Source organism: Schistocerca nitens, chromosome 7 (genome assembly GCF_023898315.1).
Source record: "Schistocerca nitens isolate TAMUIC-IGC-003100 chromosome 7, iqSchNite1.1, whole genome shotgun sequence".
NCBI lineage: Eukaryota > Metazoa > Arthropoda > Insecta > Orthoptera > Acrididae > Schistocerca > Schistocerca nitens.
In genome coordinates this window covers 231,464,278-231,486,980 of record NC_064620.1, presented here as the reverse complement: position 1 = coordinate 231,486,980, position 22,703 = coordinate 231,464,278, and the positions used below count along the sequence as shown (strand labels likewise).

General features: G+C 39.8%; 1 protein-coding gene across 1 annotated transcript in view; it reads left to right on the top strand.

Annotated features, from left to right (window-relative positions):
* The window catches only part of LOC126194654 (BSD domain-containing protein 1-like), an 81,990-nt gene that overhangs the window by 5,889 nt on the left and 53,398 nt on the right, over positions 1-22,703 (top strand). The window lies entirely within an intron of this gene.

The following is a 22,703-nucleotide window of genomic DNA, read 5'->3' as shown; positions in this document are numbered from 1 at the left end:
GTCCAAGAGCGCAATGCATGTTTCAAGTCACCGTTCACTTCGATGATTTTGGAGATGACCATTGACGTAGTGTAGCAAAAATGTGATTCATTAGAAAGGCTGACAAGTTTCCATTGATCGACAGTCAAATCCCAGTGGTCCCGTGCCAACTGCAATAACAATTGATGATGTTGTTGGGTCAAGATGGGAAAACATAGGGGTGGTCTGCTGTGGAGTTCCATGTTCAACAATGTACAATGAACAGTGTGCTCAAAACACTTGTGCTTGCACCAACATTGTGCCCCGTTGGCAGAGATGCCACAGATCACTATCTATCCTACTTTACAGGGCAGACAAAACTCCAAACCACATGTTCTGTGAAAAGTCATGGATGCCCAACCATTTAGAGCCTAGTGGTAGCTTGACTGTCCTCCTATTTCATTCTGTAGATGCTCACAAAAGTAGCATGTGAATGGTTGACCAGCTTCGCCATTTTCGAGATACTAGTTCGCAGGTTCTTTGTAATAATAATAATTTCCCCTTTGTCAAAGACGCTTATCTCAATGATTTTCCCCATTTGCAGCCCATCTCTTCGTTAGGGTGATCCCCCATCCATATCTGCTCCACTTGCACACTTTCGTTACTGCATCATGTGCCCACAATGCCACCAGATGGCATCCAATGTCACAATGGGCACTGGTCATAATGTTTTGGCTGATCAGTGTGTGTATCTTGAAAATGAGAGAGTCAGAATTGTTCAATCTTTGTTCAGTTTCTACATTAATTACAGGAAATAATAAGAATAAAAAACAAAAAAAATCATTTGTTTCAGAAATAAGTAATTTTAAGCAGTTTTAACAATTAGGTTAAACAAGTGCGGAAAAAAAGATATAATCATAAACTGATAGTTTCAGTGGTGACTGCCATCCCGAGCCAGCACATTGGCATGATGATGTCAGGTGCCATTGGGTACACGACACGATCACTTCTGGTTTGAATATCCAGTAATTTTGCACCACAGTGGTTACATTTCTGATGCATTATTAAAGCCAAAGATTGTGTGTCATTGTTGATGTCTCTTTAACAGTGTCTTTCAACAAGATAACACAAGATCTCTTGTTGGCCTTGCTGCCGTTACCTATCTCAGTGCAGATGGTGTTAGACTGTTACCCTAGCCAGCACATTGATAACATCTGGTCATGGGCTTCAGAGAGACTGTCACACAACCATGTGGCAGCCTCTATGTTTGATGAACTCTGGCATAGCATTAATGCAACGTGGAATGACATACCCATATAAGGGTCCAAGTAAATTTTAAATCAATACTCAGCTGAGTTAGAACCACTGTTGCTTCCAGAGGTGACAGCTCTGTTTAACAAATTTGCCACCTGGTATACCTCGGACACAAAAACAAATGTAATAAAGTAGTCTCTCTATTATACTATATGTGCACAGTAGGTAACATTTGGTTATTTGGTGTATCCTCCATAGTGTTGCAAATTCAGTGGCCTGTAGTGTCTTAGGAGATCCTCCTGCTTTCCTCTTCAGTTTGGTATCAAGATTATTATATGTTTTAGATGCCATTTTTCATGCATCATTTTGACATGTTGATACCATTGTGTTGTTTTCAGTATTTTTGTTTGAGTATCAGTTCTTATGTGCTTATTCCATAGAGTAGCTAGTTTGCCATCGAGTGCCTCCCAGTGTGCCAGATACGAGAATGTTCACCAGATATGGAGGGTAATAGGGAAATAAAATCAACAGAAAAGACCAAAATTGGCATCTGTTGCCCTGCTGTGTTGGTTTACAGAAGGTGAAAGGAAGAAAACCTTGAAAGACCACCATATGAACCGTTGGCTTTTAAAATCTGTGCATATGTTCAAGACTTTTACTTGCATTAATTCCCACAGTGTCTCATAAGGTACAACAGAGTGCAGAAGTGTTTTCATACAGCCTTTACTGAATTGATAAAGACCTCGCATTCATAATTGAAGAAGATGTTGCACAGGGGCTGCTTGGATTTCAGTTCCAAAATCCAGCAGGAAAACAACTGTCCCATATCAGTGTAGTAATTGCATAATGACTTTTCTGACACTATGGATACAGAATCAGGTAGTGTTATGTGCAGCAAAGAGATAATTCTTGCTGTATCATCTTAGGAACTGTGTTCACTTTAATGGAGAGAATCAATTATGATACCCTTCCTAAAATGGTTCCTCCTTTAGCATTTACTCTAATCCAACACTCATATGTTGCATAGGGAAGACCCCGAGCAGATGGTGAACTGTCACATATTGTGGATACTGGAAAGGAATGAACTCATCATTCTTTTCCAAAGTGGGTTCAAGAAATATCATTCCATATGTTTTCCTCCTCCTCTCAAAGACAAATGAAAATGATTATTTGCTCAAGTGAGTGCCTAATTCATGTCAAAAGAAACATCACTGGAAAAACAGTAAAGCAGATGCTACATTCAACCATGAAACTAAACACACTGTGTTGTACAATATCCAGGGAAGTTGTTACATCTTACAACAGAAAATTTTCCTACATATAAACCGCCCATTAGCTACAGCCTACGAAATTGACAAAACTTATTACCCTACATATTTACGCAGCTTCTCAGCTGAAGATTCTGTGGCGGGATGTCAGTTTTATTGAAATGCTTTCTTGCAGAGAGATCATTGTACCACTGATTAGGAGACACTCTTAGGCAAATGTAGACAAGAATGAATGTATTGTAAATGTTGCTCACCTTTGCTGTGAACAGTATGAATGATTCAGTGAAAAGTGTTTGTGGACATTTTTATAATTGGCCCCTCTTTCTACAGTCTTTCAGCCAAATGGTGTGTGTACATTCCTCATTTGATTTGCTGCTCTTACATGGGCCATGTTTGCAGGTAAAATTACAGGGTTATAAGTTCCATGTGCTACGTAAAACAATTTTTTTCACATAGACCTAAACACATTTCAGCATCGTTGTGCTGTTGGCAGTGGGTTTTCAAATCTGCAAAATGTGAACATGTTTTAGGTGACAAATAATCCACAAAATGGCTCTGAGCACTATGGGACTCAACTGCTGTGGTCATTAGCCCCTTAGAACTTAGAACTACTTAAACCTAACTAACCTATGGACATCACACACATCCATGCCCGAGGCAGGATTTGAACATGCGACCGTAGCAGTCGCACGATTCCGGACTGCGCGCCTAGAACTGCGGGACCACAATAATCCACAAAAATTAGGCCTAAACAGTTATTGTTTGATTTTGTCATCACCTTACTTTCACATTATAGGATTATGCGGGACCCTCTGTACGGTATTTGGTACATTAAAATTATGTCTGTCCTAATTTTAATGAATGAGAACCATTTTTTAATGACACCATTCTCTATTTTTAACGAGTCAGTTTGTTTTCTGTGTTTTGTATTTGACAAAAGGCTTGCATGGCTATGACACTTGTGGAACCTTAAAATTAGAAAGCCTAAGACATCCATAGGTGAGTTATATCTGACATTTCAAGAAAGGGAGAAACCGATCAAATAAAGATTTCTTAAAAAAAAAATTCATAATAAAGATTTATAATTTTCTAGAACACATACATTATAAAATATTAAAATGTGGTGACTAACTTCTGTTGCTAAGCAAAAGAACAAGTAAAGAACAGAAGATTGCCGAAAGTTAAATTTTGCTAACTAAACTTTGAACTTGCAAAAGTTTGAACGTGAGGAAACAAATATAAGTAATAATCTATCACTCATCGTAACATATGTCAGCTTATAACGTATTGAAAACCATGCATCAAATGATGTCGAACTTTTTCCCGCATATTTTTCTTATATTCTCTTTGTGTCAGTGTCCTCCTTGTATAATGTTTTAATCTGCATTGAAATTATTGTTCTTATACATGCGGTGTGATGTAATTGTGTATACTTGTGGGCCAACTACTGGCCTTTATGACAACTTTGTCCTTTGCAAGTACACACAGCATGTTTAGAGGTCATGCTACATGCTCAGTAGGTCACAGTCAAATCAGACTCACTGGACACACAAACATTTCCCAACTTTGATGAGTTACTTGGAATGGCGTTGTATATAATTGACTGCAATCTCATTAAGCTTGGTGTTGTAACTGCGACCAGGACGGTCGCGGGGTTGCAATGACGGAAAGTACGGCGGGACCTGCGGAGAGGCCTGCGAACAACACGGCTGAACAACAGAGTCACAAGGAAACAAAGACGTCCGCTTGTACACGAACCAGGAAGTAAGCAGTCTAGTGCAAAGCGAGGTGTAAACCGACATAAGCGAGATAAGACTGACTGGCTGAGTGAGAGGCCGGTGCTTAAGTACGCTATTGGGGGCGCCGCTATTGGTCGCTGGGACCATGTGTTCCACTGTGGCGCCCTCACACTAAAAGCGGGCCAGGAGGCGCACGCCGCCACAGCGTACGGCGCGATGGTGCAGAGACCTCTATGGGTCTTCGACGTCCATGACGTCTAACGCGGTTCAAATTCCGCAGTGCGTGGCACCAGATTTGGTACATTTGTTTTCCTATATTATTGCTATTTTTATCTTAATAATAATTCTCCTTAATTAACATATTTGTGTCATTTTGCTTAGTCAACTGAAACTAGTCATCACATTTTAATATTTTATAATGTAAGCAGTGCAGACAATTATTACAAATAAAATTTTCTTGTTATTTTTTGATATATCCTGAAGTGACTCACTGGGAGGTCTGGGTTGCTGACATCTTATGAAGTGTTCATGTGTGTGTATCATAAGCCTTAAGGCATCAAGGTAGTCAGCCAACCATCTGTAAAAAAGCATAATCACCATTTGCAGATTAGGCCGTAGGCCTGTTCTGACTGGACGACTGCTGCCTTAGAAGGCAGTACGACAGGACTGATCTGTAAGGTGCAGTCAAATGAAAATGAGATGATTGAAAAAGGTAAGTAAACTGTTTATTATTTCAGAAGTAATCGCCATAACTGTTAATAAAATGGTCAGTGCCCATATGGAAAGATGTTGGCCATAAAGGCTTCCCAACGAAACTTCGGCAGCATAGTCGAACCAACCTGGACAATATGTGGGCTCTCCCACAAATCTTCCGTACAGTCCCAATCTCTCCCCATACAATTTCCATATATAGAGCTGTTTGAAAAGAAGAAACAGATTTCAAACATTTATTGCTTACAAACTACAAAAAATAGAAATACAATTCCAACATTCTTGGAAAGAGGAAAGTTCAAATTTTCATGAATTTAGTGCAAGCATCATGTGTTACAAGACAAATATCAAAACAGTGGCTCATTTCCTGCCACATACGAAGCAGCTGGTCTCTCGTTATTGAATTCACATCTTCAACAATGTGATGTTGCAGGCATAGGGGGATAAAAACATGGTCTTTTACATAACACAACAGATAAAAGCCACAAGATGTGAGTTCTGGAGATGTGGGAGGCCACCGGCAATGAAGTTCACCTGTGTGACACCACTGAAGGATGTTGAATTGAAAGAGGAAAAGCAGAAGATGAACTTAATTGCAGTGGCCTCCCAGGTCTCCAGACCACACACCTTGCAACTTTTTTATCTGTCGCTTTACTTAAAAGACCGTGTTTTTATCCCCACTATGCCTGATACCTTTGAAAATCTGCAACATTGCATCATTGCAGCTGTGAATTCAATAACGAGAGACCAGCTGCTCTGTGTGTGGCAGGAAATGAGTCATTATTTTGATATTTGTCATGTAACATATGGTGCTCTCATTGAATGCATAAAAGTTTGAATTTTTCTCTTTCCAGGGACATTGAAATGGTGTTTCTATCATTTGTAGTTTGGAATCAATAAATGTTTAAAATCTGTTCCTTCTTTTTGAATAGCACTGTATTTGGATCCCCTGAAGAAAGACATTTGTGGCCTTAGGTTTGCTTTGGATGAAGAGGTGTGGGCATGGTGTAGTCGTGGTTCCATAGGCAACTGCAACCATTTTTCAATGAAGGCACTGACTATCATGACTCACAATGGGATAAATGTATTACAGTTATGGCAATTACTTTAGAAATAATAAACCATTTACTTACATTTTTCCATCTTGTTTCGTTTTCATTTGACTGTCCCTTATTTTTTAGAAATGTGCTTTGTGACCATGGTCTGTCCCCTTGAACAATTCCAAGAAATTTTTGTTCTGACTTACATTAATCAAGTATAATTTTATAACTGTTAAGTAGAATTGCTGCTGGAATTGTAACAAATAAATCTAATAACAAGACAATTTAATAAACGGTCTTTCTCTTTTATTGATTTATTCGCTTAAACTAGCTTTGAATGTCTTGGATAACATTGTTATACATTTCCTTATGTCCTTTCCTGGCTTTTTGTGTCAGTTTATGGACTAAAAAATTGAGAATCATACTTCATGTAAATAAAGGTCGACTCAGTTATTCACCAGAAAAAAAACTAACCAGCAGACACATCCAAATGTTTTAAAATTCTTTAGTATGTAGAATTCACACTAAGGAGCCCAGTACAAAAGAAATGCAGTGACAAAACACAGCAAGGAAGTTTACATGAAAAAGGTAGCCTACTGTTCAGTATTTTGTATATTAAGCGTTTGAAAGAAAAGTACTAAACTGAAAATTACATGTAGACCCTAATCGTTTTTCAAAATATCGTTGGATGTGAGATCTGCCAGTTTCACAAAACACCGTTTTTCTCAGTACCCAAACATGGTTCGGCACCACTGTGCCATCATCAGTGGGTTTTCACATTTTTTTTTTAATTTTTTTTTTAATTCTGCAATGTGGACATTTTTGTTAAATGATTATAAAATTATGTGCATTTTTAGTTCAAACAACAGATCATTTCTTTTGTAAATATCTTTACATTTGGTGTGCGTGAATTTTCTGGATCACTTGTGTGTTAATTACTACAGGTAGCCTGTCATCTGCAATCAAACAATGTTGATGAGAAAATTTTTTGCTGGGACTTAACCTATCTTCTAGAATGTAATTCAGTTTTTCACAATGTTTTCGCACCTATATTCATTTTTACTTACGTTTTCGTGTGGCAAGTACTTCCATTCTCCACATAATGCTGAGGTGTTGTGATGCACATGTAACTATAACAAATATTTTTCACAAATAACGTAGTAAAACACTTTTCCCTTCACCAGAACACAGTGTGATTGTGGTTTGTTATGTGTACTAGCCCAGTCAGTGTTTATTTGTTCACCAGAGAGTTAGGCACCAAATTTGAATTTTGTTTGCATTTTATCTTGTGTGTGTGTGTGTGTGTGTGTGTGTGTGTGTGTGTGTGTGTGTGTGTGTGTGTGTGTGTGTGTGTGTAGACTTTATCCGTTTGTGCTGTTTTTATTTGTAAAGTTCCTTTAATGTGTTAAATAGTGTGCGCTTGCAGAGTGTAGTGTATAGTGTACTCCTTTTAATTCCTGTTTTCCTTCTGCTATTTTGTTGCCCAGCCAGGCATTCCCCCAAGTCCTTTTTTCCTTCTGCTATTTTGTTGCCCAGCCAGGCATTCCCCAGCAAGCTCGACAACAAATACAGGAACACCTTAATGAAGCTACTCTCAATATACAGTTTAATAAAAATTGCCTAGCTAATAATGTAATACCAGGTTATATTAAGAATTCTGTAAATAGCATGTCATCTGCACCAAATAAAGTGAAAAAGAAAGTGGAGATTTTGTGGCTAAAGCAAGAAATTAGGGAACTCTGTGCTAAAAAGCAGGCACTCAACACTGAACTTTACCAAACACATTTAGATTTGGCCAACAAATTTACAATACCATCTCGCTTTGAGGAAATAACAGAGAGAGAAAAGGCATATATTCAGAAAGTAATGCAAGAAAAACGAGAGAAACACAGCAGAAAACTCAACAGAATAATCAACAGCACAAACACACCTAGTAAAAACAATCTCAACCAACAATATAAGTTCCATAACAGAAAAGTTAACCTAACTGACATAAATCTTACCAAACAAGAAAAGAGCCTAGTAGAAAAAGGGCCAAAACACAACATTAACACATACATATCACACAAAACAGTAGAAAATCTTATAACGGAATCAGAACACATCATACAGGAACAAGAAAGACTGAGCACACCAAATTTTAATGCAAACTTGACAAGAGAATTATTAGCTGCAGAAATAACACAGATAATCAGCAAACACAAATCCACAATTCTTTCTAATCAAAAAACGTCAGAGGAAGTCACAGCCAGCAAACTTAAACAAAAATTAAAACAGAACAATGCCACAGTAACAAGAGCAGACAAAGGGAATATTACTGTAATTATGGATGAAAAAGAATTCATAGAGAAAACACTAGATTTTCTCAAAGACAACAATATCACAAAACTGATCTGTGACCCAACAGCAAGATACCAGAAAAACATTCAACAGACACTGAGAAACATCAATAATACATTCTCAAAAGGACAGGTAAAGACGATGACACAGAAAAATCCAAAAGCACCCACCCTAAATGCCCTACCAAAGGTTCACAAGGATAATATCCCATTAAGACCAGTCATTAACTTCCAAAATGCTACATCCTATCACCTAGCCCAACAAACAGACACACTACTGAAAAAAGTATTCATATTTGATAACAACAGGAATCTGGAAAACTCGAAGGAATTCATAGACAGAATCAAGAACATACACATACTGGACACAGCAACCCTCATATCATTCGACGTCACATCAATGTACACCTGCATTCCAATAAGTGAAACAATCAACATCATCACACAAAGATTAAAACAGCAAGGAAACATACCAGACACACACACATCAATGAAATACACTACTGGCCATTAAAATTGCTACACCACGAAGATGACGTGCTACAGACGCAAAATTTAACCGACAGGAAGAAGATGTTGTGATATGCAAATGATTAGCTTTTCAGAGAATTCACACAAGGTTGGTGCTGGTGGTGACACCTACAATGTGCTGACATGAGGAAAGTTCCCAACCGATTTCTCATACACAAACAGCAGTTGACCGGTGTTGCCTGGTGAAACGTTGTTGTCATGCCTCGTGTAAGGAGGAGAAGTGCGTACCATCACGTTTCCGACTTTGATAAAGGTCGGATTGTAGCCTATCGCAATTGCGGTTTATCGTATCGCGACATTGCTGCTCGCGTTGGTCGAGATCCAGTGACTATTTGCAGAATATGGAATCGGTGCGTTCAGGAGGGTAATACGGAACGCCGTGCTGGATCCCAACGGCCTCGTATCACAAGCAGTCGAGATGACAGGCATCTTATCCGCATGGCTGTAACGGATCATGCAGCCACGTCTCGATCACCGAGTCAACAGATGGGGACGTTTGCAAGACTACAACCATCTGCACGAACAGTTCGACGACGTTTGCAGCAGCATGGACTATCAGCTCAGAGACCATGGCTGCGGTTACCCGTGACACTGCATCACAGACAGGAGTGCCTGCGATGGCGTACTCAGCGCCAAACCTGGGTGCACAAATGGCAAACTGTCTTTTTTTTTTCTTTTTTTTTTTTTTTTTCTTTTTTTTTTTTTTTTTCGGATGAATCCAGGTTCTGTTTACAGCATCATCATGGTCGCATCCGTGTTTGCTGACATCGTGGTGAACGCACATTGGAAGCGTTTATTCGTCATCGGCATACTGGCATATTACCCAGCTTGATGGTGTGGGGTGCCATTGGTTACATGTCTTGGTCACCTCTTGTTCGCATTGACGGCACTTTGAACAGTGGACACTACATTTCAGATGTGTTACGACCTGTGGCTCTACCCTCCATTCGATCCCTGCGAAACCCTACATTTCAACAGGATAATGCACAACCGCATGTTGCAGGCCCTGTACGGGTCTTTCTGGACACAGAAAATGTTCGGCTGCTGCCCTGGCCAGCACATTCTTCAGATCTCTCACCAATTGAAAATGTCTGGTCGATGGTGGCCGAGCAACTGACTCGTCACGATATGCCAGTCACTACTCTTGATGAATTGTGGTATCGTGTTGAAGCTGCATGGGCATCTGTACCCGTACACGCCATCCAAGCTCTGTTTGACTCAATGCTGTACCCGTATCAAGACCGTTATTACGGCCAGAGGTGGTTGTTCTGGGTACTGATTTCTCAGGATCTATGCACCCGAATTAGGTGAAAATGTAATCACATGTCAGTTTTAGTATAATATATTTGTCCAATGAATACCCGTTTATCATCTGCATTTCTTCTTGGTGTAGCAATTTTAATGGCCAGTAGTGTAACAACCATACTCAAGACAAGAACATCACAAAATTATTTTGTATTCAACAAAGAATTTTATTCTCAACACCAAGGACTGCCAGTGGGATCACCAATCAGTGGCCTCCTAGCTAACATATTCATGAACAACCTGGAGAACAGGATCTTCAGACACATGATAAAACCAAAGAACTACAGAGTCATATATTGGTACTGTTATGTCGATGACATAATATGCCTGATTGATGAACCACATACACACATAGAACAGCTACACAATGAAATAAACAACTTACACCCAAAAATTAACTTCACATTAGAAACAGAAACTAACAACACACTACACTTTCTAGATCTCACGATACAAAAAACAAACAACACACACAACTTCACAATATTCAGGAAACCGACAAACACAAGCACTACCATTCACAACCTATCATACCACCTATTGACACACAAGCATGCAAACTTCAGATTCATGCTCCACAGATTAAACAGAGCACCCATGAACAAACAGAACTACACACATGAACTAAACACAATAAAACACATAGCAGTAGAAAATGGTTATACTACCCATATGGTAGACAAGTTAAATAAAAAAATATGCAAACAGTCCAAAAATGAAAACACCACACACACAGAAATCCCCACCTAGCACAGAACAACACAAAACACAAAGAATGACCGCACACAAGACACAACAGAGCAACAACACACACACAAAACGAAATGGCACATACTCACCTACAGTAACAAGATTGTTTACAAAATAGACAACATATTAAAGAAACAGGGAATCCAGATAGGATACGGGATGGAGAACACAACACAGAAAAAAATCAGAACACAAGAAACACCCATGAATAAATTTAACAGATCAGGAATATATGAACTCACATGCAACACTTGCCAGTCAGTGTACATAGGACAAACATGCAGAAACTTCAAAACAAGAAATTCAGAACATATCAGAGCTTTAAAAAGCAACAGCTCCCATAGCACATTTGCTGACCACCTTGTAGCCAACAATCAGTACCCAACCACAGTAGTAACAGACCTAAGAATACTAAAATCCAGCCACAGCCTATACAGCAAACTTACCATCGAGGAAAACATTCATATACAGAAGGCAATAGCAGAAGGAAAACAGGTCTTAAACAAATACACTACACTCTGAAAGGGCACACTATTTAACACATTAAAGGGACTTTACAAATAAAAACAGCACAAACAGATAAAGTCTACACACACACACACACACACACACACACACACACACACACACACACACAAAGATAAAATGCAAACAAAATTCAAATTTGGTGCCGAACTCTCTGGTGAACAAATGAACACTGACTGGGCTGGGACACATAACAAACCACAATAACACTGTGTTCTGGTGAAATGAAAAGTGTTTTACTATGTTATTTGTGAAAAATACTTGTTACAGTTACGTGTGCATCACAACACCTCAGCATTATGTGGAGAATGGAAGTACTTGCCACACGAAAACGTAAGTAAAAATGAATATAGATGCGAAAAACTGAATTACATTCTAGAAGATGGTTAACTCCCAGCAAAAAATTTTCTCATCAACATCGTTTGGTTGCAGATGACAGGCTACCTGTAGTAATTAACACACAAGTGATCCAGAAAATTCATGCACACCAAATGTAAAGATATTTACAAAAGAAACGATCTGTTGTTTGAACTAAAAATGCACGTAATTTTATACCCATTTAACAAAAATGTTCACATTGCAGAATAAAAAATAAAAAAAATAAAGAAAAAAAAAACCATTGATGGCACAGTGGTGCCAAAACATGTTTGGGTACTGAGAAAAACGGGGTTTTGCATAACTGGGGGACCTCACATCCAACAATTTTAACTGCAAACACAGTAAATACAAGGAGCTGCAAACCAAAATAATGGATATTTCAAAATATCGTTTGCTGATGTGCGTGTGATACTGCTGTGAGCCGTGTTGCATACATTGTGGAGTAGCAGGTCTTCAATTGAAACTCCATCAGCAGCAAGTATTTGTTATCACATATTTATTATTTCTGGAAGATTATCAAAATTCCTTATATTTGTAATATTTATATGTTCTGGAATAACAAATATTTGTATAAATATCAGCACTGTCCATCCAGGAGCTCAGTTCTGTTCCATTTGTATTTGGGGTCACTAATAAGTGTGCTGTCAGTGCCAAGTGTTGTACTTTGTTGAAGATCCTCCATAATAGTTTGGAGTTAATTGCTATTGCAATGAGATATTGTTTGGTTCATATGCTGGGTACTTCACAATATCTACCTCACTGTGGGCCTAATTAGACAGTGTAAATGCTGACACCGACTCAGGGAGCAAATGGAATACAAACAGTACATTATTCAAGAGGCCCGTATATTCAGGAGACCAGTAGATTCCAAGCCAGCAGTAAGTCAGCTGCACACTAGGCATCCATGAATGTTTTCTGAAGATGCAGGGCGGGATCCAACAAAATGAGTGAAGGAATTCGACCGAGTTGCCAAATACAACACTTGGATGACATGATGTGTTTGGCAAATGTGTACTTTTACTTGGATGTCACAGCCCAGTACTGGCTTGAGAACAGTGATGAGAAGTTCAACAGCTGGGACAAATTCCAGGCAAAACTGAAGAAAACATTTGAGTGACAATCAACAGCAAGTCTGTTTAGCAGAAGAGTTGAAGAACATGGTCCAACATGATGGTGAAACAACACTGTCTTTCATACTGACTGTTTCGGTCCTTTGCAACATTCTCAATCTGAATATGACAGAAGCCAATAGGATCACCATGTAGATGAAAGGAGTTGTGGAGCACATGTACCAGGCTCTTCTGGTAAAGCATGTCACAGCCACGGAACAATTCATCATGTTGGACCAGTGCAGTGAGGAAATGCAACAGAAAAGAGTCCTGAGTGTGGTCCCGGTCGCAGTTGTGGAAAACCACTATTACTTCACCTTTTTCTTATGCCAGGTAGTAGGAGAAGAGCTGTAGCATTTTATGACAGCCAGACATGTTGAACCTTCTTCTTCTTCTGTAGTGGTCAATCCAAGGATTGGTTTGCAACAGCTACAATGGCAGCTTGTCTCCATTCTGCGTGTCTTTCATCTTTTCTCTTCATTTCTTTATATGTGTTACATCCCACATCTTTCACGATTTGATCCATGTACCTTAGCCGTAGTCTTCTTCTTGGTCTTTTTCCCTCGACATATCCCTGTAAGATTGTGTTAAGGAGTCCTGATAGATGGCCTGTAAATTGCACTCTTCTATTAACAATGAAACTCCAGAAGCTTCTCTTCTCATCTGCTCTTTTCAGAACCACTTCGTTTGTGACCTTGTTGATACATTTTATTTTGAGCATGTGTCTGTAGCACCATATTTCAAAAGAATTTAGCTTCTGGTCTTCCTCTGTCCTGAGAGTCCATGTTTCACAGCCATATGATTTCAAAAATCACACACATATGATTTCAAAAATCTTTTCCTGATTTCAAGGCTGATGCTCTTAGATCAGGGGCGGGCAGCAATCCTGCACGTGTGCGGTGCACTTGCACGCGTGCAGTGAACAGGTGTTCTGAGTGCACACAGGGGCAAGCTGGCCACCCGCTTATCTCCCCTCCCCACGATACCTTCTGTCCGCTCCTTCCTCTGCAATGCGTTTTGTTTCCTAGCTTGCTTTATTGAATGAAGCAATAAGATTAGTAGGAGTGCTTGAAAGATATCGTGGTTTGAAAGAGTACCTACTACCTACGATACGTTTTATTTAATTATCACAGGTGGAGTGGAACAAAATAAGGTTAGTAGGAGCACTTGAAAGATGTGTTTTGAAAGAGTACCTATTACCTACGATACATTTTATTTAATTATCACAGGTGGAGTGGAACAAAATTTCTACATACAGACAAACACAAACAGTTACTTAAATTTTCATCACTGTTGTTTGCTCTTAACCGACACTTACTAATTCAGCAAATGGTTTTCCAGCTCTTGCTATATTAAGCACAGTCTTATAACTTGCATGTACTGCTGGGCTATTATTGTTGTCGTCCTGAAAAATTGAAAACAGTGCTCCATAAAATGTTAAATCAGTTAAATGAGAGACATGACGAAAGGAAGTCGCAGATCTCTCGTGACCACAGCAACTACGACAGATTCATCTAGTATCGCCAGATCGCTTTTCTTAAGCTCAGTCAATTTCCCCATCCGCTCAGAATCCGACAATAAATTGTACTCGTCCTCGTGAAATTTGTTATAATGGCCTTCAATACTAAACTTCCGCTGACCAGCGAGAATACTGCAACATATTAAACGTTTAGAATTTTCACATTTTTGCACAAAGAAAAAACGATTCTCCCATACTTTTTAAAAGATAGCAAATCTCCACTTCTCAGTTTCCTTGTTTCACTCTGCATTTTCCGGTTCTTGAAACACAACGTTCACTACGTAGTGGTCGCTTCGCATCAACGTCCGCAGCTTAGCCTGGCACTACACTGCAGCAACCTGCCGGCTGTTGCCCACTGCCCCAGTCGACGATTGCATGCGAGCAGCACACGTGCAGAGCTGTGCGCTCATGAGCCGCGTGCAACGTTTGCCCACCCCTGTCTTAGATGTTAAGATGTTTTTCTTCTTGTTAAAAGCAGCATTTGCTTGAGCAATTCTACTTCTCACTTCTGCCTTGCTCCTTCCATCCCTGGTAATATTACTGCCCAGATAAGCAAATTTATCAACTTGTTCAAGCAGTTCATTGCCTACATGAACTTGGACTATCACTTGATCTTTTTCGTCGCATGCCATTACTTTTGTTTTTGCTTTATTAATTCTCATATCATATTCTTCCCCCATAACTTCATCCATTCTATTCAGTAGGACTACAAGATTGTCTTCACTTTCAGTTAGGACAGCTACATCATTGGCATATCTTATCATATTTATTCATTGGCCATGAATTACTACACCTGCCTGTGAATTTTCCCTTACTTTTTTCAGCACCTCTTCAATGTATAGGCTAAAGATAATGGGAGATAGTACGCAACCTTGTCGGACACCTTTTTTTTATCTTCACCTCTTTTTGTTTTGTCCGTCCACGGATAACTGCTGTCTCGTTTTTGTACAGGTTCCATATAATTTTTCTATCTGTATAGTCTATTCCTACTTTTTTGGGTACCTCAAACATCTTATCCCATTTAACATTATCAAAGGCTTTCTCTACATCTACGAAAGCTATGTACGTTGTCAGGTTCTTATCTAGTCGTTTCTCTATTATTTGTTTTAGAGCAAATATTGCTTCTCTGGTTCCTCTATCTTTCCAGAATCCAAACTGGTCTTCGGAGAGTGTAGCTTCGACTTTTTCTTCTATGTGTTTTAGGATAATTGAGGTTACTATTTTAGAGGCGTGACTAACTAAGCTGAGCGTCCTATAATTTTCCCATCTTGTAGCATTTGCCTTCTTTGGAATCAGGATCATAATGTTTTTCTCAAAGTCTGTAGGAATTTTACCCAGCTCGTACATGTTGATAACAAGATTATACAACTCCTGATTCAGTTTTGCTCCTCCAGATTTCAGAAGTTCAGCTGGGATATTGTCTGTACCAAGCGATTTGTTGTTTTTCAGTTTTTTCAGAGCTAGTTCAAACTGTTCCTTTAATATAGGTTCACCTATGTTGTGTGCATCTACTTCTGTTTCTTCTTCCATGACGTTTTCAGATAGTTTTGGTCCGCTGTACAGTTTTCCTATATATTGTTTCCATCTTCTTGCAACTTCATCGTCGTCATCCAACATATTGCCATTTTCATCCATCACAGCCCTACACTTGTTTCTTCTGTCTCCAAAGAAATGTCTGACACATTTATAGGCCTTGTCAATATTTCCCTTTCTCATGCTGTCCTCAGCTGAAATACAGAGATCATCAATGTATTTTTCACTTGCTTGTTTTGCCTCTCTGTTGATTCTGTTTTTCAGACTCTTGTATTTCTCTTGGTCTTCCCTCTTCACAGAATTTTTTAATTTCCTTCTTTCTTCCATCATATTTAGTAGGTCATGTTGAACCAAGTACACAATAAATAGCAGCCATGAATGTAGAGCCCATACATAATAGAGGTCCTTAGCACCAATATCCAAGACCAGTCGATTGACCATGTAGAATTGACTTGGCCAAATTGAACTTGTCAAACAACCCCAACACCTGATCGACATAGGTAGAGCCAACTCCTCTGCCTATTTTAACGCCTGCAGGAAGACACACATTTGCAGGATGGAGGACAACACACTGGTCCCTTTTCACTGTGGATGCCATGGACATGTCCACTACTGCAGAGAGAAAAGAAGTGTGTTCAGTGGCTTACACCACAAAATGACAAGCAACAAAATAGTCGTATTCATCCCAGTCAACTGAAGACAATTATAGTTTATCTATGGGTCAAAGCTTATCACCATACTTTGCATAATGTCACATCTGAACATGCCATTGTCATTCCCAGACACCCCACACAGGTATCAGCTTCTCAGATAAGCACTGAATTCAGGAAAACTAAGCAAGGCCACCATCTAAGGAGGTGAAGGCACCACTGGTGAAAATTCTCTATGGATGATAGTTATCAAGATGGCAGTAAGTCTCATTGGTGGCCAACTTGATCAGGTACTAATTGACTCAGGGGCTTCTTTTTCTGTAATGTCAAATGCTTGCTGTCCCCATCTGAAGAAGACTGTGTTTCATAATATGAAAGTGACTGTACTGAAGGTCACAAATGGGAAATAATACAGTCAACAGCAACATGTATTGGAAGAATAATTTCCAGTGAGAGAATATGACCCTTTAAATTTGTTGCACTTCATGGAACATGGCAACGTCGAGGACATCATTCCTTGAATGGTTTTGTAAGTGCTACTTCTCTGGAGAATGGAAAAGTTGTTGATGTTGAGTGTTTAAGTACTGCCACACGTGCCATGGTAACACTGAAGGACATATTGAACATCAGTGATCTAAGAATTATGATGGTTTCATTGGAGGTATAAAGTGTGATGGAGCTCTAAAAATATTTCAGAGGTCAGTGCCTATTTATAATGTTAGATATATGAAGTACCTAGGTGATGGGGACTCAAAAGCCTTCAATAAAATTAATGAGTTCGATGGTGATACCTTGGGAACAAAACTAGAGTGTTGTGGACATGTGCAAAAGAGGAGGGCTGCTAGATTGAGGAAGCTACGATGAGAAATGAAAGGAAAATTGCTGTCTGATGGAAAATCTCTGTCTGGCTGTGGCAGATTGACAGAAACTGAAATAGACCTCCTTCAGAGTTATTATGGACTGGCCGTTAGATGAACTGCACCTCTGAATGATGTTACAGCAATGAGAAAAGCTGTATGGGCCACCTACCTTCATAAGTTGTCCACAGATGACCACCCTGTTCACAGACTTTGCCCTAAAGGAGCGGATTCTTGGTGTGCTTACCATGTTTGTTTGTTTAGATTCTAATACGTAGCCCTTTGCTTCTTGACTTCAAAGGCACAACCAAACCATAACACCCAACAAACAAATGCTCCACCATGGTGGGTGGAGTGATTTATTCGTCTTGCGATTGTCCAGAGCTGACGTGACTTAAACTTCATCTGCACATTCAAGAAATAAGAGAGCACACAGTGGGACGTTCTACACTTAACAAGTACTTGAACTATCTTTTCAGTTCTCTTTTGTTGGCCTAAGAGGATAAAAGTGGAACATGTTATTCCGAAGGATCCCATTTTACACCATAACAGTGAGGTCTTTCTCTTTATTTCTTTACATTCGTTTACCCCCCATGAACCATGGATCTTGCCGTTGGTGGGGAGGCTTGCGTGCCTCAGCGATACAGATAGCCGTACCGTAGGTGCAACCACAATGGAGGGGTATCTGTTGAGAGGCCAGACAAACGCGTGGTTCCTGAAGCGGGACAGCAGCCTTTTCAGTAGTTGCAGGGGCAACAGTCTGGATGATTGACTGATCTGGCCTTGTAACACTAACCAAAACGGCCTTGCTGTGCTGGTACTGCGAACGGTTGAAAGCAAGGGGAAACTACAGCCGTAATTTTTCCCGAGGGCATGCAGCTTTACTGTATGGTTAAATGATGGCGTCCTCTTGGGTAAAATATTCCGGAGGTAAAATAGTCCCCCATTCGGATCTCCGGGCGGGGACTACTCAAGAGGACATCGTTATCAGGAGAAAGAAAACTGGCGTTCTATTGATCGGAGCGTGGAATGTCAGCTCCCTTAATCGGGCATGTAGGTTAGAAAATTTAAAAAGGGAAATGGATAGGTTAAAGTTATATATAGTGGGAATTAGTGAAGTTCGGTGGCAGGAGGAACAAGACTTTTGGTCAGGCGAATACAGGGTTATAAATACAACGTCAAATAGGGGTAATGCAGGAGTAGGTTTAATAATGAATAAAAAAATAGGAATGCGGGTAAGCTACTACAAACAGCATAGTGAACGCATTATTGTGGCCAAGATAGACATGAAGCCTATGCCTACTACAGTACTACAAGTTTATATGCCAACTAGCTCTGCAGATGACGAAGAAATTGAGGAAGTGTATGATGAAATAAGATAAATTATTCAGATAGTGAAGGGAAACGAAAATTTAATAGTCATGGGTGACTGGAATTCGGTAGTAGGAAAAAGGAGAGAAGGAAACATAGTAGGTGAATATGGATTGGGGGTAAGAAATGAAAGAGGAAGCCGTCTGGTGGAATTTTGCACAGAGCATAACTTAATCATAGCTAACACTTGGTTCAAGGATCATGAAAGAAGGTTGTATACATGGAAGAACCCTGGAGATACTAAAAGGTATCAGATAGATTATATAATGGTAAGACAGAGATTTAGGAACCAGGTTTTAAATTGTAAGACATTTCCAGGGGCAGATGTGGACTCTGACCACAATCTATTGGTTATGAACTGTAGATTAAAACTGAAGAAACTGCAAAAAGGTGGGAATTTAAGGAGATGGGACCTGGAAAAACTGACTAAACCAGAGGTTGTACAGAGTTTCAGGGAGAGCGTAAGGGAACAAATGGCAGGAATGGGGGAAAGAAATACAGTAGAAGAAGAATGGGTAGCTCTGAGGAATGAAGTAGTGAAGGCAGCAGAGGATCATGTAGGTAAAAAGACGAGGGCTAGTAGAAATCCTTGGGTAACCGAAGAAATATTGAATTTAATTGATGAAAGAAGAAAATATAAAAATGCTGTAAATGAAGCAGGCAAAAAGGAATACAAACGTCTCAAAAATGAGATCGACAGGAAGTGCAAAATGGCTAAGCAGGGATGGCTAGAGGATAAATGTAAGGATGTAGAGGCTTATCTCACTAGGGATAAGATAGATACTGCCTACAGGAAAATTAAGGAGACCTTTGGAGAAAAGAGAACCACTTGTATGAATATCAAGAGCTCCGATGGAAACCCAGTTCTAAGCAAAGAAGGGAAAGCAGAAAGGTGGAAGGAGTATATAGAGGGTCTATACAAGGGTGATGTACTTGAGGACAATATTGTGGAAATGGAAGAGGATGTAGATGAAGATGAAATGGGAGATATGATACTGCGTGAAGAGTTCGACAGGGCACTGAAAGACATGAGTCGAAACAAGGCCCCCGGAGAAGACAACATTCCATCAGAACTACTGACGGCCTTGGGAGAGCCAGTCCTGACAAAACTCTTACCATCTGGTGTGCAAGATGTATGAGACAGGCGAAATACCCTCAGACTTCAAGAAGAATATAATAATCCCAATCCCAAAGAAAGCAGGTGTTGACAGATGTGAAAATTACCGAACTACCAGTTTAATAAGTCACGGCTGCAAAATACTTACGCGAATTCTTTACAGACGAATGGAAAAACTAGTAGAAGCCGACCTTGGGGAAGATCAGTTTGGATCCCGTAGAAATATTGGAACGCGTGAGGCAATACTGACCCTACGGCTTATCTTAGAAGCTAGATTAACGAAAGGCAAACCTACGTTTCTAGCCTTTGTAGACTTAGAGAAAGCTTTTGACAATGTTGACTGGAATACTCTCTTTCAAATTCTGAAGGTGGCAGGGGTAAAATATAGGGAGCGAAAGGCTATTTACAATTTGTATAGAAACCAAATGGCAGTTACAAGAGTTGAGGGTCACAAAAGGGAAGCAGTGGTTGGGAAGGGAGTGAGGCAGGGTTGTAGCCTCTCCCCGATGTTATTCAATCTGTATATTGAGCAAGCAGTGAAGGAAACAAAAGAAAAATCCGGTGTAGGTATTAAAATCCATGGAGAAGAAATAAAAACTTTGATGTTCGCCGATGACATTGTAATCCTGTCAGAGACAGCAAAGGACTTGGAAGAGCAGTTGAACGGAATGGATGGTGTCTTGAAGGGGGGATATAAGATGAACACCAACAAAAGCAACACGAGGATCATGGAATGTAGTCGAATTAAGTCGGGTGATGTTGAGGGTATTAGATTAGGAAATGAGACACCTAAAGTAGTAAAGGAGTTTTGCTATTTGGGGAGCAAAATAACTGATGATGGTCGAAGTAGAGAGGATATAAAATGTAGACTGGCAATGGGAAGGAAAGCGTTTCTGAAGAAGAGAAATTTGTTAACATTGAGTATAGATTTAAGTATCAGGAAGTCGTTTCTGAAAATATTCGTATGGAGTGTAGCCATATATGGAAGTGAAACATGGACAATAAATAGTTTAGACAAGAAGAGAATAGAAGCTTTCGAAATGTGGTGTGCTACAGAAGAACGCTGAAGATTAAATGGGTAGATCACATAACTAATGAGGAGGTGTTGAATAGGATTGGGGAGAAGAGAAGTTTGTGGCACAACTTGACTAGAAGAAGGGATCGGTTGGTAGGACATGATCTGAGGCATCAAGGGATCACCAATTTAGTATTGGAGGGCAGCGTGGAGGGTAAAAATCGTAGAGGGAGACCAAGAGATGAATACACCAAGCAGATTAAGAAGGATGTAGGTTGCAGTAGGTACTGGGAGATGAAGAAGCTTGCACAGGATAGAGTAGCATGGAGAGCTGCATCAAACCAGTCTCAGGACTGAAGACCACAACAACAACATTCGTTTACTGCTCAGAGACTGTATCACTAGTGGAGACTCATTTTCACACTTAACAAAATCCATACAAATATTCTACTATCAATAATAATGTACACATTTAGATGTTTAACTTGCTAGACACTTAGGTGCTCCATAATATCACTGAAGTTGGTAGGCATGAACAGCTGTTTCAAATTCTGAAATATCTTTGATTGTTTTATGTTGTATTTGAACAATGGATATGGATATTCTAGGTTAATATTGCATGAATGTGTACATTAATATGACACATGTTGTCCTTGTATTAAGCTGACAAATCTGATATTGTAAAATGATACTTGGACAAATAAATTACTAAAACTAATACATGACTCTCAATTCCCTGACCTTTGCCAGTTCATGCAGCTAGTTCCAGTAGTTGCTGCCAGTAAAGGTATATCAGACAAGCAGTACACTTCGTACTGGTAATCACCTCATGATGTCCAATTTTTCAGGGATTTAATTATTGCTTCTAGCCCTCTCATATTTTGTTTATGTATGTTATTGTTTGCCTGACAAGTGTATGTATTGTATGTATGCATCGTTATTTAATGGTGCAAAATTCCCATGTACACTGTTAATAACTGATTGTAAATATTTACGAGAGTAATCCCAAAAGTAAGGTCTCCTATTTTTTATAAGTACATAACTCTGTTTGTGTGGCAGTTGGTCACACTGTTATGAAGAGTGCTTCACACTCTGTGTGTAAAAATGCGCACGCTGCGCTGAGGCACTCAGTCTTGGCTTGGCCGCCTGCCTTTGAGAATGGAGCTCCTGTTGGATGTTACCGCCAAGTGCGAATTGTGCGCAGTTATTCGGTTTTTGAACGCAAAGGGCGCTGTGCCAATTGAAATCCATCACCAATTGACAGAAGTGTATGGTGAGTCGCGCATGGATGTCAAAAATGTTCGTAAGTGGTGTAGAGAGTTTGCAGCTGGTCGAACCGAAATTCACGATGAACAAAGGAGTGGGAGACTGCCAGTTTCTGAGGAGACAGTGTTGAACGTTGAGCAAAGCATGTGTGAAGATCAGTGGATCACCCTGTATGATCTCTGCATGTTGGTTCCTGAGGTTTCCCAAAGCACTGCTCACAGAATTTTAACAGGAACATTGAACTACCGGAAGGTGTGCGCAAGATGGGTGCCACGCATGCTGACTGAGGACCACATGCAGCGACGAGTGGATGCCTCCCGTGTATTTCTTCACCGCCTTGCTGCTGAACAGGACAACTTTCTGGACTCAATTGTCATGGGTGACGGAACCTGGGCATTCCAGTTTACCCCTGAGACCAAGCAACAATCACGCCTGTTCATAACTTTCTGAACAGCATGGCGGCAAGCT